Here is a 17043-nt window from a genome sequence, read left to right on the forward strand (position 1 = left end):
CCACACAACAAAATGTGTGAGCGATTCACCACAAATAAAAGTGTGAGCAATTCACCTCACAACAAAACGTGTGAGCAATTCACCCTAAAGTGTGAGCAATTCACCTCACAACAAAACGTGTGAGCAATTCACCACACAACAAAAAGTGTAAGGGATTCACCACACAACCAAAAGTGTGGGCGGTTCACTACACACAAAAAGTATGAGCAATTCACCACAAAGCAATAAGTGTGAGCGATTCACCACACATTAAAAAGTTTGTGCAATTCACCATACAACCAAAAGTGTGAGCAATTCACCACACATCAATAAGTGTGAGCGATTCACCACACATTAAAAAGTTTGTGCAATTCACCATACAGCAATAAGTGAGAGCAATTCACCACACAACAAAAAGTGTGTGCAATTCACCACACAACCAAAAGTGTCGGCGATTTACCACACAACAAAAAGTGTCAGCGGACTCACCACACATCAAAAAGTGTGAGCGATTCACCACACAACAAAATGTGTGAGTGATTCACCACACAGCAAAATGTGCGAGCGATTCACCACACAGCAAAAAGTGTGAGCAATTCACCACACAATAAAATATGCGACAATTCACCACACAGCAATAAGTGTGAGCAATTCACCACACAACAACAAGTGTGAGCGATTCACCCACCAAAAAAGAGTCAGCAATTCACCACACAACAAGTGTGAGCAATTTACCAGACAACAAAAAGTGTGTGCAATTCACAACACAACCAAAAAGTGTCAGTGATTAACCTCACAAAAAGTGTCAGCGATTCACCACACAACAAAAAGTGTCAGCGATTCACCACACAACAAAATGTGTGAGCGATTCACCACAAATAAAAGTGTGAGCAATTCACCTCACAACAAAACGTGTGAGCAATTCACCCTAAAGTGTGAGCAATTCACCTCACAACAAAACGTGTGAGCAACTCACCCAAAAGTGTGAGCAATTCACCTCACAACAAAATGTGTGACCAATTCACCCAAAAGTGTGAGCAATTCACCCAAAAGTGTGAGCAATTCACCTCACAACAAAAAGTGTGTGCAATTCACCACACAGCAAAAGTGTGTGCAATTCACCACACAGCAAAAGTGGGAGCGATTCACCAACTATATCTCAATATAATTCTAACTTAATTCTGACGATATCCCTAAAATATAAAATAATAAAGAAAAAAGTTGTGCATCTCCACCAGTGATTAGGCTGACTCCTTGTGAGATGTGACACTCTCTGTCTGGGTTGTGATCTGTGGAAGACAAAAAATGAGACAAGAAAAGATTAACCACTTGTGATGATCACTAAATACAGATATGCAAAACATGTGACCTTATTGTGTTCATAATTAAACGAACCATAAGGACCAAGTCCAGCTGTTATATCAAGTTAGGGCCAAAAATCGCAAGGGGTATCAGTCCAGTATTTTTTTTCAAATTTGGGCCTAAATCTGTAAAATAAATCACAAGGGCAAGTCTAGCAGTTGTAGCAATTTGAGCCTGAAGTTTAAAAAATCACAAGAGACAAGTTTAGCAGTTTTATCAAATTTGGGCCTGAAATTGAAAAACAAAATTCAAGGGGTCGCAAGTCCAACAGTTTTATCAAATTTGGGCCTTAAATTAAAAACAATTTGCAAGTTTAATACACAAAGGTGATTAACAAAAACTATAATGTATAGCTTAAAGACAGTGTGGACACTATTGGTAGTTGTCAAAGACTAGACTTCAAAGTCTGTGTATCTCAACATATGCATAAAATAACAAACCTGTGAAAATTTGAGCTCAATCGGTCGTCGAATTTGCGAGATAATAATGAAAGAAAAAAACGCCCTTGTCACATGAAGTTGTGTGCTTTCTGATGCTTGATTTCGAGACCTCAAATTCTAAAGTTGAGGTCTCGAAATCAAATTCGTGGAAAACTAATTCTTTCTCAAAAACGACCTCACTTCAGAGGGAGCTGTTTCTCACAATGTTTTATATCAATATAAACCACAAGGGAAACTGACTGGGTAAATGTTGAAATGAGTTTTGGGGTTTAACAAAGAATTGACTAGGGTGGGATTCGAACCAACGACCTCCGGATTAACGTGCCGGCGCTCTACCAACTGAGCAATCTAGCCCTATATTGGCGGTGTCCCTATTTTGTCAATGTCTTTATTCGGGGTGCCAGTCAGAAGCCATACAACCGTTAACTGCCGTGTAGCCAGGGATCACACCCAAGTTACGATACAACCTGGGAAGCGGCAGCTAGGGGATCACCTTAAGGGGATGCGACTTTTTGTTTCAGATATCAATATAAACCACAAGGGAAACTGACTGAGTAAATTTTGAAATGAGTTTTAGGGTTGAACAAAGAATTGACTAGAGTGGGATTCGAACAAACGACCTCCGGATTAACGTGCCGGCGCTCTACCAACTGAGCAATCTAGCCCTATATTGGCGGTGTCGCTATTTTGTCAATGTCTTTATTCGGGGTGCCAGTCAGAAGCCATACAACCGTTAACTGCCGTGTAGCCAGGGATCACACCCAAGTTACGATACAACCTGGGAAGCGGCAGCTAGGGGATCACCTTAAGGGGATGCAACTTTTTGTTTCAGATATCAATATAAACCACAAGGGAAACTGACTGAGTAAATTTTGAAATGAGTTTTAGGGTTGAACAAAGAATTGACTAGAGTGGGATTCGAACAAACAACCTCCGGATTAACGTGCCAGCGCTGTACCAACTGAGCTATCTAGCCCTATATTGGAGGTGTCCCTATTTATATAGTGTCCCTGTTTTATATCATCAACCTCTCCCCATTACTCGTAATCAAGAAAGGTTTTATGGTGATAATTATTTTGAGTAATTACCAATAGTGTCCACTGCCTTTAAAGAGAATTTAAAAAGTTTTAGGCTACATTTCGATGATAAGAATTTAGTTTTTTGTTTGTGAAAAAATATCTCTAAGCTACAAAGCCATCAGTCGCCATCTTGCATTTTCACAGGGCTGGCACAACATCAACGACAGAGGGTGCTTTCCAGCATTTGGAATAGTCTTGCCCCAAGGCATGAGTGATTGGTACTATGTGTAGTATGTACTGAACTTTATGTTAATTGATCCCTAAAGCCTTGGTCAAGACTAGTTCATACCTGCCAACTGCTTAGTGGTTGAGTTGACAGCGAGTTGACATCACATTTTATTTTATATATTTTCTCCGGCCAGATGAAATACGGAGCGCCGGAAATCCTTTTTCAAAAATTATATTTTCTCTGGCCAGATAAAATACGGAGCACCGAAGAAAATTGCGGAAAACTGGAAAAAGCCGGAATTCCGGCAATAGCCAGAAAACTGGCATCATTTGCCATAAACTGCAGGTCTTGAAATAACCCGAAGCATCCAGATGCCTTGGTGCCCTTATCCCTGGCAGCCTTAAATTTTCTGGGTCCATTTCTGGGGCGGAAAATTTTCAAAGCTTCATAACTCAAAATCTAACCTGCAAGCGAGCCTGTGCCAGAACTCACTCTGTTTGAGGAGCTATCTACCTCTTTTGATCCACCAAGTTGTGCCTGCATCGTTTTTACCTTATTTGCTTTACATAGATGTAGTCATTATCGCTTAGCAATAGACAGCCTTATTATATATAGTTTGCACAATATGCTGATCGAGCAGGAATAGTTTGCACAATTTGACTATGTGCAGGAATGGTTTGCCAAATTTGACATCGTGCCCAGACAGAATTCCAATTCTGGCTGGTTCAACATGGAATTGAGTGTTGTGAATATGGATTATTGTGAATCGTACCTGTAATAATGAATTTGATTTAGTAGTCAAAGCAGATTGCTGGTGACTCATCAAGGCTTCAACATTGATAGATGAAGACATCTCTGCTCAGTGTCCATCACACTGAGCAGAGATTTGAAGGTCTGACACTTAGTTTATCTGTAGCAGTTGACAAAACATGAAGTCCCCGTCTTGTCAATTGGTCTTTGTTTAACCAACAATTGAATTTTAAAAATCTAGTTTCCAAACTCTTACTTTAGTAGTTGAATTCTGCAGCCATTTCCTGATTCTCTTTGCAGACATGCCTCAGTTCTTCCTCTTGACTGCCACTGCAAAATATGCAATCATTAATTGATAATTTATTAATTGATAAAAACATATATACATGAATGACGGAGTGAATAATCAAAACAGGCAACCTGTGTTTCAACAGTCAGCCTTATTAGGATAAAAGGCATGAATATCCTAAGAAAAGAACTAGGGGTGAGAGTCAGCTCTGAATCTAGGATTATTATGCGCTCTCGAACAGGCTGGTCCTGGAGAGCGCTCAATAATATGTTCAATAAATTATTATTATTATTATAGGATCCAAATTCAATAAGGATTGTTGAATAATGGCTTTTCCACGTTTTGGTAACCCCTGGAATTACAGATTTAAGGAGCTCTGAGAACAGCATCCTCAGTTTCAGAGAAGTAGATCAAAGGAACAGGATATTATATGTCTGAGGAAAAATAAAAGCTATTTTTTTCCTGGCTGGATACAAAGTTATAATTTCATATAAAAGTCTGAAATTGTTGATCCCTGAAGAGAGTTGTCTTGGTCTTGGTGATCATCTCGACACCAGAGCCCAATTTCATAAAGCTCCTAAACAGAAAACTCTGCTAATTTCTTTGCTAAGCACAAAATAAGTAGGATACCAGTCGAGGTAATGGTATTGTATCTTGGATGGTGGCCTGTTTTTGCTAAGAAAGATTATTTGTGCTTAAAGAAGTTTGTTTGCTTACAGGCTTTATGAAATTGGGCCCTGGTGTCCCTGTAGGTTCTAAATGGCTGGAAAGGTCAATATACTGAAGCACAAGTTTTATCAGAGTTCAACATTTTAAAAATCTAATTTCCAAACCCTTACTTTAGTAGTGGAATTCTGCTTGTATAGTTCTATATTTTTATACTGTATGCCATGTTTTAATAATGTCCATCTGTAATGTCCCTTTTTGTCTCTTCGTAAATTGTGGCATCAGGAGATTAACTCGATAGTAATTTAGTTTACTTTTTAAAAATCCTTCAGGGGTGCTGCTTTTTTGTTATTGTATTGTATGTTCTTGTTTTTGTTTTCTTACTGTTCTTATTGTCTGTGCTTGAATTTTTGCCTGTGAAATTAATAAATGAAATGAAAACATTTGCACATAGAGCCAGCCCGGTGACTAGAAGAGGCAGTTTAAATCCACATTAACCCACATCCTTTGCTGCACTAACATGTCTACCACTAGGCCATAGAGCCAGCCCGGTGACTAGAAGAGGAAGTTTAAATCCACATTAACCCACATCCTTTGCTGCACTAACATGTCTACCACTAGGCCATAGAGCCAGCCCGGTGACTAGAAGAGGCAGTTTAAATCCACATTAACCCACATCCTTTGCTGTGCTAACATGTCTACCACTAGGCCATAGAGCCAGCCCGGTGACTAGAAGAGGAAGTTTAAATCCACATTAACCCACATCCTTTGCTGTGCTAACATGTCTACCACTAGGCCATAGAGCCAGCCCGGTGACTAGAAGAGGAAGTTTAAATCCACATTAACCCACATCCTTTGCTGTGCTAACATGTCTACCACTAGGCCATAGAGCCAGCCCGGTGACTAGAAGAGCAAGTTTAAATCCACATTAACCCACATCCTTTGCTGTGCTAACATGTCTACCACTAGGCCATAGAGCCAGCCCGGTGACTAGAAGAGGAAGTTTAAATCCACATTAACCCACATCCTTTGCTGTGCTAACATGTCTACCACTAGGCCATAGAGCCAGCCCGGTGACTAGAAGAGGAAGTTTAAATCCACATTAACCCACATCCTTTGCTGTGCTAACATGTCTACCACTAGGCCATAGAGCCAGCCCGGTGACTAGAAGAGGAAGTTTAAATCCACATTAACCCACATCCTTTGCTGTGCTAACATGTCTACCACTAGGCCATAGAGCCAGCCCGGTGACTAGAAGAGGAAGTTTAAATCCACAATAACCCACATCCTTTGCTGCACTAACATGTCTACCACTAGGCCATAGAGCCAGCCCGGTGACTAGAAGAGGCAGTTTAAATCCACATTAACCCACATCCTTTGCTGTGCTAACATGTCTACCACTAGGCCATAGAGCCAGCCCGGTGACTAGAAGAGGAAGTTTAAATCCACATTAACCCACATCTTTTGCTGTGCTAACATGTCTACCACTAGGCCATAGAGCCAGCCCGGTGACTAGAAGAGGAAGTTTAAATCCACATTAACCCACATCCTTTGCTGTGCTAACATGTCTACCACTAGGCCATAGAGCCAGCCCGGTGACTAGAAGAGGCAGTTTAAATCCACATTAACCCACATCCTTTGCTGTGCTAACATGTCTACCACTAGGCCATAGAGCCAGCCCGGTGACTAGAAGAGGCAGTTTAAATCCACATTAACCCACATCCTTTGCTGTGCTAACATGTCTACCACTAGGCCATAGAGCCAGCCCGGTGACTAGAAGAGGCAGTTTAAATCCACATTAACCCACATCCTTTGCTGCACTAACATGTCTACCACTAGGCCATAGAGCCAGCCCGGTGACTAGAAGAGGAAGTTTAAATCCACATTAACCCACATCCTTTGCTGCACTAACATGTCTACCACTAGGCCATAGAGCCAGCCCGGTGACTAGAAGAGGAAGTTTAAATCCACATTAACCCACATCTTTTGCTGTGCTAACATGTCTACCACTAGGCCATAGAGCCAGCCCGGTGACTCGAAGAGGCAGTTTAAATCCACATTAACCCACATCCTTTGCTGTGCTAACATGTCTACCACTAGGCCATAGAGCCAGCCCGGTGACTAGAAGAGGCAGTTTAAATCCACATTAACCCACATCCTTTGCTGTGCTAACATGTCTACCACTAGGCCATAGAGCCAGCCCGGTGTCTAGAAGAGGCAGTTTAAATCCACATTAACCCACATCCTTTGCTGTGCTAACATGTCTACCACTAGGCCATAGAGCCAGCCCGGTGACTAGAAGAGGAAGTTTAAATCCACATTAACCCACATCCTTTGCTGTGCTAACATGTCTACCACTAGGCCATAGAGCCAGCCCGGTGACTAGAAGAGGCAGTTTAAATCCACATTAACCCACATCCTTTGCTGTGCTAACATGTCTACCACTAGGCCATAGAGCCAGCCCGGTGACTAGAAGAGGCAGTTTAAATCCACATTAACCCACATCCTTTGCTGTGCTAACATGTCTACCACTAGGCCATAGAGCCAGCCCGGTGACTAGAAGAGGCAGTTTAAATCCACATTAACCCACATCCTTTGCTGTGCTAACATGTCTACCACTAGGCCATAGAGCCAGCCCGGTGACTAGAAGAGGAAGTTTAAATCCACATTAACCCACATCTTTTGCTGTGCTAACATGTCTACCACTAGGCCATAGAGCCAGCCCGGTGACTAGAAGAGGAAGTTTAAATCCACATTAACCCACATCCTTTGCTGCACTAACATGTCTACCACTAGGCCATAGAGCCAGCCCGGTGACTAGAAGAGGAAGTTTAAATCCACATTAACCCACATCCTTTGCTGTGCTAACATGTCTACCACTAGGCCATAGAGCCAGCCCGGTGACTAGAAGAGGAAGTTTAAATCCACATTAACCCACATCCTTTGCTGTGCTAACATGTCTACCACTAGGCCATAGAGCCAGCCCGGTGACTAGAAGAGCAAGTTTAAATCCACATTAACCCACATCCTTTGCTGTGCTAACATGTCTACCACTAGGCCATAGAGCCAGCCCGGTGACTAGAAGAGGAAGTTTAAATCCACATTAACCCACATCCTTTGCTGTGCTAACATGTCTACCACTAGGCCATAGAGCCAGCCCGGTGACTAGAAGAGCAAGTTTAAATCCACATTAACCCACATCCTTTGCTGTGCTAACATGTCTACCACTAGGCCATAGAGCCAGCCCGGTGACTAGAAGAGGCAGTTTAAATCCACATTAACCCACATCCTTTGCTGCACTAACATGTCTACCACTAGGCCATAGAGCCAGCCCGGTGACTAGAAGAGGCAGTTTAAATCCACATTAACCCACATCCTTTGCTGTGCTAACATGTCTACCACTAGGCCATAGAGCCAGCCCGGTGACTAGAAGAGGAAGTTTAAATCCACATTAACCCACATCCTTTGCTGCACTAACATGTCTACCACTAGGCCATAGAGCCAGCCCGGTGACTAGAAGAGGCAGTTTAAATCCACATTAACCCACATCCTTTGCTGCACTAACATGTCTACCACTAGGCCATAGAGCCAGCCCGGTGACTAGAAGAGGCAGTTTAAATCCACATTAACCCACATCCTTTGCTGTGCTAACATGTCTACCACTAGGCCATAGAGCCAGCCCGGTGACTAGAAGAGGCAGTTTAAATCCACATTAACCCACATCCTTTGCTGCACTAACATGTCTACCACTAGGCCATAGAGCCAGCCCGGTGACTAGAAGAGAAGTTTAAATCCACATTAACCCACATCCTTTGCTGTGCTAACATGTCTACCACTAGGCCATAGAGCCAGCCCGGTGACTAGAAGAGGCAGTTTAAATCCACATTAACCCACATCCTTTGCTGCACTAACATGTCTACCACTAGGCCATAGTGCCAGCCCGGTGACTAGAAGAGGAAGTTTAAATCCACATTAACCCACATCCTTTGCTGTGCTAACATGTCTACCACTAGGCCATAGAGCCAGCCCGGTGACTAGAAGAGGCAGTTTAAATCCACATTAACCCACATCCTTTGCTGTGCTAACATGTCTACCACTAGGCCATAGAGCCAGCCCGGTGACTAGAAGAGGCAGTTTAAATCCACATTAACCCACATCCTTTGCTGTGCTAACATGTCTACCACTAGGCCATAGAGCCAGCCCGGTGACTAGAAGAGGAAGTTTAAATCCACATTAACCCACATCCTTTGCTGTGCTAACATGTCTACCACTAGGCCATAGAGCCAGCCCGGTGACTAGAAGAGGAAGTTTAAATCCACATTAACCCACATCCTTTGCTGTGCTAACATGTCTACCACTAGGCCATAGAGCCAGCCCGGTGACTCGAAGAGGAAGTTTAAATCCACATTAACCCACATCCTTTGCTGCACTAACATGTCTACCACTAGGCCATAGAGCCAGCCCGGTGACTAGAAGAGGAAGTTTAAATCCACATTAACCCACATCCTTTGCTGTGCTAACATGTCTACCACTAGGCCATAGAGCCAGCCCGGTGACTAGAAGAGGAAGTTTAAATCCACATTAACCCACATCCTTTGCTGTGCTAACATGTCTACCACTAGGCCATAGAGCCAGCCCGGTGTCTAGAAGAGGCAGTTTAAATCCACATTAACCCACATCCTTTGCTGTGCTAACATGTCTACCACTAGGCCATAGAGCCAGCCCGGTGACTAGAAGAGGAAGTTTAAATCCACATTAACCCACATCTTTTGCTGTGCTAACATGTCTACCACTAGGCCATAGAGCCAGCCCGGTGACTAGAAGAGGCAGTTTAAATCCACAATAACCCACATCCTTTGCTGCACTAACATGTCTACCACTAGGCCATAGAGCCAGCCCGGTGACTAGAAGAGGAAGTTTAAATCCACATTAACCCACATCTTTTGCTGTGCTAACATGTCTACCACTAGGCCATAGAGCCAGCCCGGTGACTAGAAGAGGAAGTTTAAATCCACATTAACCCACATCCTTTGCTGTGCTAACATGTCTACCACTAGGCCATAGAGCCAGCCCGGTGACTAGAAGAGGAAGTTTAAATCCACATTAACCCACATCCTTTGCTGCACTAACATGTCTACCACTAGGCCATAGAGCCAGCCCGGTGACTAGAAGAGGAAGTTTAAATCCACATTAACCCACATCCTTTGCTGTGCTAACATGTCTACCACTAGGCCATAGAGCCAGCCCGGTGACTAGAAGAGGAAGTTTAAATCCACATTAACCCACATCTTTTGCTGCACTAACATGTCTACCACTAGGCCATAGAGCCAGCCCGGTGACTCGAAGAGGCAGTTTAAATCCACATTTTTAGCAGCAGGAACCTTAATGATTTCAAAGATTTTTACTTTGCATAATAAAAATAAAGAATATTATTTGGTTATCGTCCGATGCCTGCGGGATTTTCTTTTAAGACTCAGGAGAGTCTTAAAAGGCAAATCAATTGAAGGTCAAATAATATTAAAAACTCACTATGTTTGTTATTGTTGGGATATTGTTGTTATTTGTCTGAGTAAGAAACCAGTTTGCTGCACCCAAGTTCGTGTTTGTGATTTACAGACTGCAGTGCCAACTAAAAGATAAATATTGCACAATATTATTACCTCATGATGAATGAATCACAAGAGCTCAAAGTTTGCTGGCATATGTATACAAATCAACCTGCTTAGACCTGACTATGTTCATAAAGCTGCTTATAGGCAGAAAACATCGCTTAGCATTTTATTGCTTTCCAGTTACATGAGAGATAGTATTTTGGCTGGTAAAGTTATTGTGGTGAGCATAGTTTTGTTTTGCAAGCTACTTGTTGTGCCTAATAAAATAGCTCCCGTAAGGCATTTAAACTTGTATGTATCGGTTGCCATTTGTTAAAAATAATTGTTTAGCGTTTTTTGATGTATTTTTACCGCGGTTTGTTACAATTTTAGATTTAGATTTTAGATTTTCATGGTTTATGGTTGATAAACCTTAAAACCATACTTGAAACCATAACAAGGTTTCCTTTAAATGGATTATAAACCATGAAAATTAATCATAAAACAGAATCATAAGCCATTTTTGGAAGGTGCTTAAAGCCATTATACATTCCATGAAATGCTTTACTTTTTGAGAAAACATTAAACCAATTGTCAATTCTCGATGTCGAGAATTATGGATTTATTTTCTCCCGACTCCAATGACCGATTGAGCCTAAATTTTCATAGGTTTGTTATTTTATATATAAGTTGTGATACACGAAGTGTGGGCCCTTAAACAATACTGTTTACCGAAAGTGTCCAATGGCTTTAAATTATCATGGATTATAAACCCCCACACCACAGAAGTGTGGGTGGGTCTACGAGCGAATACTTACCTGTAGAGCGAATACTACAATTGCATTGTTCCCTATGCCGGCAGACAAATAGCTAAGAGTTTTACATACAAAAGCGCCCTCAAGAGTCCTATCCCCGACGCCCTGTGACATGCGCACCATGTCGGCGTCCTCTTTTTCGTCAAGCGTTAAACGCCTAAGTACTCAAGAGTTCGTATATTGAGGAAGGAGGGAGGGTGCTCTACAGGTAAGTATTCGCTGTAGACCCACCCACACTTCTGTGGGGTGGGGGTCTACTTCACTCTACTTACCTGTAGAGTGAATACTACAATTGCACCGACTCGCACCGAGTAGGCGGTGGGTATATGCGAACTATCGTATGTCTACAGGGGCAGAGGCAAGGGACGTGCCTATAAGAACCCCAATGGGGGGCCCAGAGTTCACCCGTGGGTAAGCGGGAGCCATAGGGCCCGAAGGGGGGCCACGCAGAAGGGGACCGCACCGTAATCAGCAGGTCAACCCAGACGCGTGGAACCGCGAAGCGAAGCGCGCGGCCCTGGGGGCCCACGAGTCGTGCGCAAGCACTTAGGGGGTATCGCCATTATGGGGTAAAAACATAATAGGTAAACCATATTAAATTTCAAATGCACCTAGGAATATATACAATATAACATGTAACTAAGAGGAAAGTGGACTCACCAGTTAGCGTTTCTGAGAAACTTGACTGGCCGTCTTCAGCACTTCTCGTCCCGCTCTGCCGTCTGCCTGGAGGACTCCTTCTGGTAGAGTTCGGAGAACATGTAAGGGCACTTCCAGCAGGCAGCCTTGGTTATGTCAGCTAAAGGAACACCTTTAAAGAAAGCCCAGGAGGCGGCTACCCCCCTAACATCGTGTGCCCGAATCGGGTCTTCTGTCGCTGGCCAGCCGCCCGGCACGGATCGGATGGTGGTTACGATCCATCGAGAAATCGTGCACTGCGATGCCGGCCGAAAGGGCGGTGTTGTCGGATAAAAAGCTTTTGATGATCCGCACGAAGTGACCTCGTGCGGTTCATGTACCACTTAAGTGCCCGGATGGGGCACCACAGTTTATCCTTCGCCTCTGACGAAAAGGACTTAATGTCCGGGACAAAAATGTCCGGGGGCGTGAAAGAACTGGACTGGTTCTTGGTTAAGAACCCGGTCGTGGGGACCAGGCGGACGCCGTCCGGTTCCCATCGGATATGTCCTGCCTCCACCGACAGGGCGTGCAGCTCACTGCGCCACCGCGAAGTAGCGACTGCCAGGAGAAACGCCACTTAGATCGAAAGCTGCAGCAGCGTCGAGCAGTCCATCGGCTCGTAGGGAGGCCCTGCTAAGGTTGATAGAACGCTGAAGAGGTCCCAGGACGGGACAAGTTTGCGTTCTGGGGGATGGGTGACAAACATCCCCTTGATCAACTGGCTGATGGCCTCGTTATCCGAGACGGATGAGCCGTCCGGGAACCCGGGTGGATCGCGGCAATGGCTGACCGGTAATTTCTTACCGTGCCGGTCGTGAGGCCGCTGTCTAGCAGGTAAACCAGGAAATCCCCCACCTCCCCTACAGACGTATTGGGAGGATGGAGGGATTTCCGACTATGCCATTTAAAGAAATGGCGTAGTCGGCTGTTGTATACCTTCCTGGTGGAGGCCCGTCGTGACTGGGCTGCGATTGTTGCAGCCTGTTGCGAAAGGCCTGCTGAGCGGAGGGATCGCGTGACAGCACCCAGCACGTCAGGTGAAGATCCCGGAGCCGAACAAATCATTCCCGAACTGGGCTGGTACAGGAGATCCGCCCGCCCCGGTAGGATCACCGGGCAGTGGACCAGTAGCCTGACGATTCCTGGGAACCACGGCTGGCGAGGCAGGATGGGGCTATGAGAAGGACCCGACAATCCTCCTGCTCGATCTTGGTCAGTACTCGAGAGACGAGCGAGATGGGTGGGAACGCATAGGCCAGTAACCCGTCCCATTGCACTGATAGAGTGTCGATCTTCCACGCATTGGGGTCGGGGCCCCTAGCGCAGTAGATTGGCAGCTGGTTGTTCGCATGGGAGGTGAACAGGTCCACGTGGGGCCGGTCGATTAGGTGAAAAAGCGATCGGGACACCTGTGGGAGCAGCGACCACTCCGTGGGGGCAATCCAGCCCCTTGAAAGAGCGTCGGCTGTGATGCTCTCCAAGCCTGGAATGTGGTCCGCTGACAGTGCTGTTCCCCGCTGTGTGCAACAGTGGATGAGGTCCCAAGTCAGTGCAAACAGGCATCCCGACTGGGTGCCCCCCTGGTGAAGTAAGCCACAACTGTGGCGTTGTCGCACCTCACCAGGACCGCACGGCCCCTGACGTCCGACTGGAAATGTCGCAGTGCGTTGGAGACTGCTAACATTTCCAGGACGTTGATGTGGGACGATTGGTGTTCGGAACCCCACACGCCTGTGATCTGTCGCGCCAGCCTTCTTTTTGGGAGTCAAGAAGAAGGTTGACATGAAACTCGTCCGAACCCCCGAACGAGGGACAATACGCACCGCCCCCTTGAGGAGGAGGGCGTTTATCTCCCCCTCGAGGGAGCGGCGCTTTGCTAAGTCGGACGGTACGGGTGTTGGCCCATTGAGCATGTCCGACGAGGGGGTCCTCGTAAACTCGAGCGCATAACCGCGGCCGATTGTTTCGAGAACCCACCGGTCGGAGGTCACTTGACCCCAGGACCCCAAGAAATTCCGGAGGCGGCCCCCCATGGGTCCGTCGGTGGGAGGCCGCTCGGAGTTTGTCAAGTCACGAGCGCCACGCCCCGGTATATTGGGGGGCGGGCACTTGGAAACCACGACCCGAATGTGTACGTGGTTGGCCAGGTTGGGTTTGTGGATAACGTGAGCCAGCCGTGTTATCGGCGCGGCCACGAAAACTGCCACAGGCCGCCTTTTGTGGGCGGCGACGGGGGATGACGAAGGATGCCTGTTTCCTTGCCTTGAAATAGCGTCATCACAGCGCCCATGGTCGGACTCAAAGGTCGCCGACGGGTGCAGGCTGATGCATGGCGGGCCCCCCTGAGGGGTCCCCACTGGGTGGTCAATCATTCTCCTAGAGGAAGCGCGTCGGGCGGGATTGACATTATTACATTATTTTTAAGAAAGGGTTTTTCTCAAGCATTTGTTGCTTTCATGTCCGATGACACCATATAAAAATGGGCCCCATTTTGGTTACGTCATGCCGCCCTCCTCAAAAAAAAAAAATCTGTAAACCATAATTTTAAGGTTTGATACTCATGGTATGTAAACCGCAAAAAAAATGTAACAAACATGTAAAAAAAAAAAGCACGCTTAACAATTGATTGACAAACGGCGCCCCATCAGTATACATCATTGTGTGGATTTGGCAGTAGTATGTGTGTATTCCTATGAATGCTCGCTCTTTATTAAATATCATCCTTCCTGTACCTCTACAAATAACTAAAAAACACTACACTCACCGTTTTCCTCTGCCAGTTGCTGCTTGAGTTTGTTGGTTTTGATTAGTGCCCTCTGTAGCTCATCCTTGTCCAGCTTCCTCTGGTCCTTTATTGCGTTAAAGACTGCAGTCGCTTTCTCTTTGTCTGCACTGAGTAGGAGTTTACATTCTTGTGCAGACTTCAATTGCTGCTGGAAGTTGGTCAGATTTTTGGATACCTTCGTCAAATTTAAAAAACCAAAAATATATGTTAAAAAAATTCTGGGGTGAGGCTGTGTCACTTTAATAAGTGTATTTATAGGCAAACAGAAGAAAAAAAATCATCTCCACTATTCTGTCCAGATTCCGCCCAGGCGGAATACTAATCCGCCTGGGCGGATTAACAGCGAAATAAGGATGTCTGTTGGTGTTTGTGTAATTCCTTTTGGTAATCTGTCCGGGCGTAATAATAAGAGTACAAGGTAATTTCTCACTAAAGTATTTGCACCTCAGGGGGCGATTTCACAAAGAGTTAGGACTCTTCTTATATTGTGTTAGGACGAGTAACCCATCCTAACTGAGGGTCGTCTTAGCGCATGGTATTGTGTTGAGAGACGGGCGCCACGAAAAATACACTGGTATACATTTCCGGAGTAACATAATTTGAAAAAAAATAATGTGGTAAAAATTGTTCTTTCAATAGTTTCATAGTTAATTAAATTTACCAGTTTATTTGTACATCACTGAAATCCAAGTATTTTGATTATACTTAAATGTGCAAAACATTAATCGGTTACCGCGGCCTGCAGGATCAGCAGACAGGCAGAGACGGGGGAAATTCACAGCACGCTCTGACACAGTTTCTTTCTACTTAACATCCATAAATAAAATAAAAAGTTTAACTAGGCTTTATTAAAACACATCAGTGATAAAGGTCTAAAATCAGCAGTAATTTTTTACATTTTGGCGCCACTAAGCAAAAAGAAATAGGTAGACGGTCTATTTTTTCTGAAGGAGAAGTACCTGATCACAAGATCTGCAACTCATCCGACCATTTCATTTCTAGCTGACACAGGCATGAAATAGCTTTCATTACTTCGGTGACCAATTGAGCCCAAACTTTCACAATTTGATATTTCATGCATATAAATATATTGTTTAGATACACCAAGTCTGAATGTCGGTGTTTGACAATTACCAAACATGTCCAGTGCCAAACACTCTTAAATTAATGGCAATAAAAGTACAGCAACTTTGATAGTTTAACGCATTTTGAGAGTTATTTTACTTTGAAGTGATTATGGACAAGTATATCAGTGAGAAACATTTCTGTCAGATACATTTCTTAGAGCAAATTGCATACGTCAGCATACGCTGACTAAGCGACAAGGTGTGACAGGGCCTTTAGAAACATTTCTGTCAGATACATTTCTTAGTTTGATTATTACGGATTATTCTTCCTGCATAAATATATAATACCGCATCAGATTTTCAGCAATATTCACAGGATGGTTTTATTGTATACCTACATTTATATAGGATTAAAACAATCCATGAAAACTTTATAACAGTGGTTTAAATCAATTCGGTGGCTTTAAGGAAACCAGATAAGTTTTGATGAAATTTTTGACTAAATGACCCTCAAAATACAAGTTCTTATCACAACTTACATTCATGTAAAGGTATTATACAGGATTTGTATAAAAAATATCATTGCTTAACTTTACTCTGAAAATTTAGTTTTTTTCTATGAAATATTCCCCTCTGAAATGAAGTCATATTTAGGAAAACTGTATCTGAAAGCCAAAGAATGCAGCTTCTGATTTAAGTACAATGTGCAAAATGCTCAATATAATAGATGGTTTTTCATTGTTTTCTTCTCCAAATGTTCAAATATTTTTTATTTCATATAATAATGGTTGATCACACTAACACAAGCACCGTCTGTTTTGTTACCTAATCCTGAATAATACCTTTAACTTCACAAGATCTATACATATTCATGAAGAAGTTCTAACCTCTGTAACCTGATTGGTCAGTTCATCCCTCTCCTCTTCCAGTCTCTAGAGGGCGCTGTCTGAGGCTATCTCATTTTGGAGTACCTAGAGTATCTAGTTCTTCTTCAAGTTGTTTGTTAGTCATTTCTTCCAAGGATGACTGAGACTCTGAAAGCTCACTCTGCAGTTTGTTTACTTGTGATTGTAATTCCTCACAGCGGCTGCCAGAAAAAAGGGTAAAGAAATTTGTTTATTTTTGTTGAAATCAATGCACACAGTGTTACAAAAATGGTTGCATTCCAAAACAGTTGCTGGCAGTGTAAAGCACTTTATGTAATCCACCATATACATCAACAGACAAACCTGTAGAAGTTTAGAAGCGATCGGCCATCTGGGTCACAAGAAAATAGTAAAAAACCAATGACACATTTCGCATGACATCTATTTCCCAGTGAGTGAGAAAATCCAAACAGGAAATTAGTCAGATTTATTTCTCATCAAATA

The 17043-nt window shown here is 43.9% G+C and overlaps 1 long non-coding RNA gene across 1 annotated transcript in view; it reads right to left on the bottom strand.

The window, feature by feature from the left end:
• Positions 1-434: 434 nt before the first annotated feature.
• Positions 435-17043, bottom strand: part of LOC117305556 — a 32690-nt gene continuing 16081 nt past the window's right edge. The window contains exons 6-9 of the long non-coding RNA XR_004520693.1: positions 16561-16760; positions 14586-14781; positions 4036-4109; positions 435-1268 (exon numbers count right to left, since the gene is read on the bottom strand). This is a non-coding gene — a long non-coding RNA (uncharacterized LOC117305556). The remainder of the gene's footprint in view (positions 1269-4035; positions 4110-14585; positions 14782-16560; positions 16761-17043) is intronic.

This window comes from Asterias rubens (genome assembly GCF_902459465.1).
Source record: "Asterias rubens chromosome 8 unlocalized genomic scaffold, eAstRub1.3 super_scaffold_89, whole genome shotgun sequence".
Lineage (NCBI taxonomy): Eukaryota > Metazoa > Echinodermata > Asteroidea > Forcipulatida > Asteriidae > Asterias > Asterias rubens.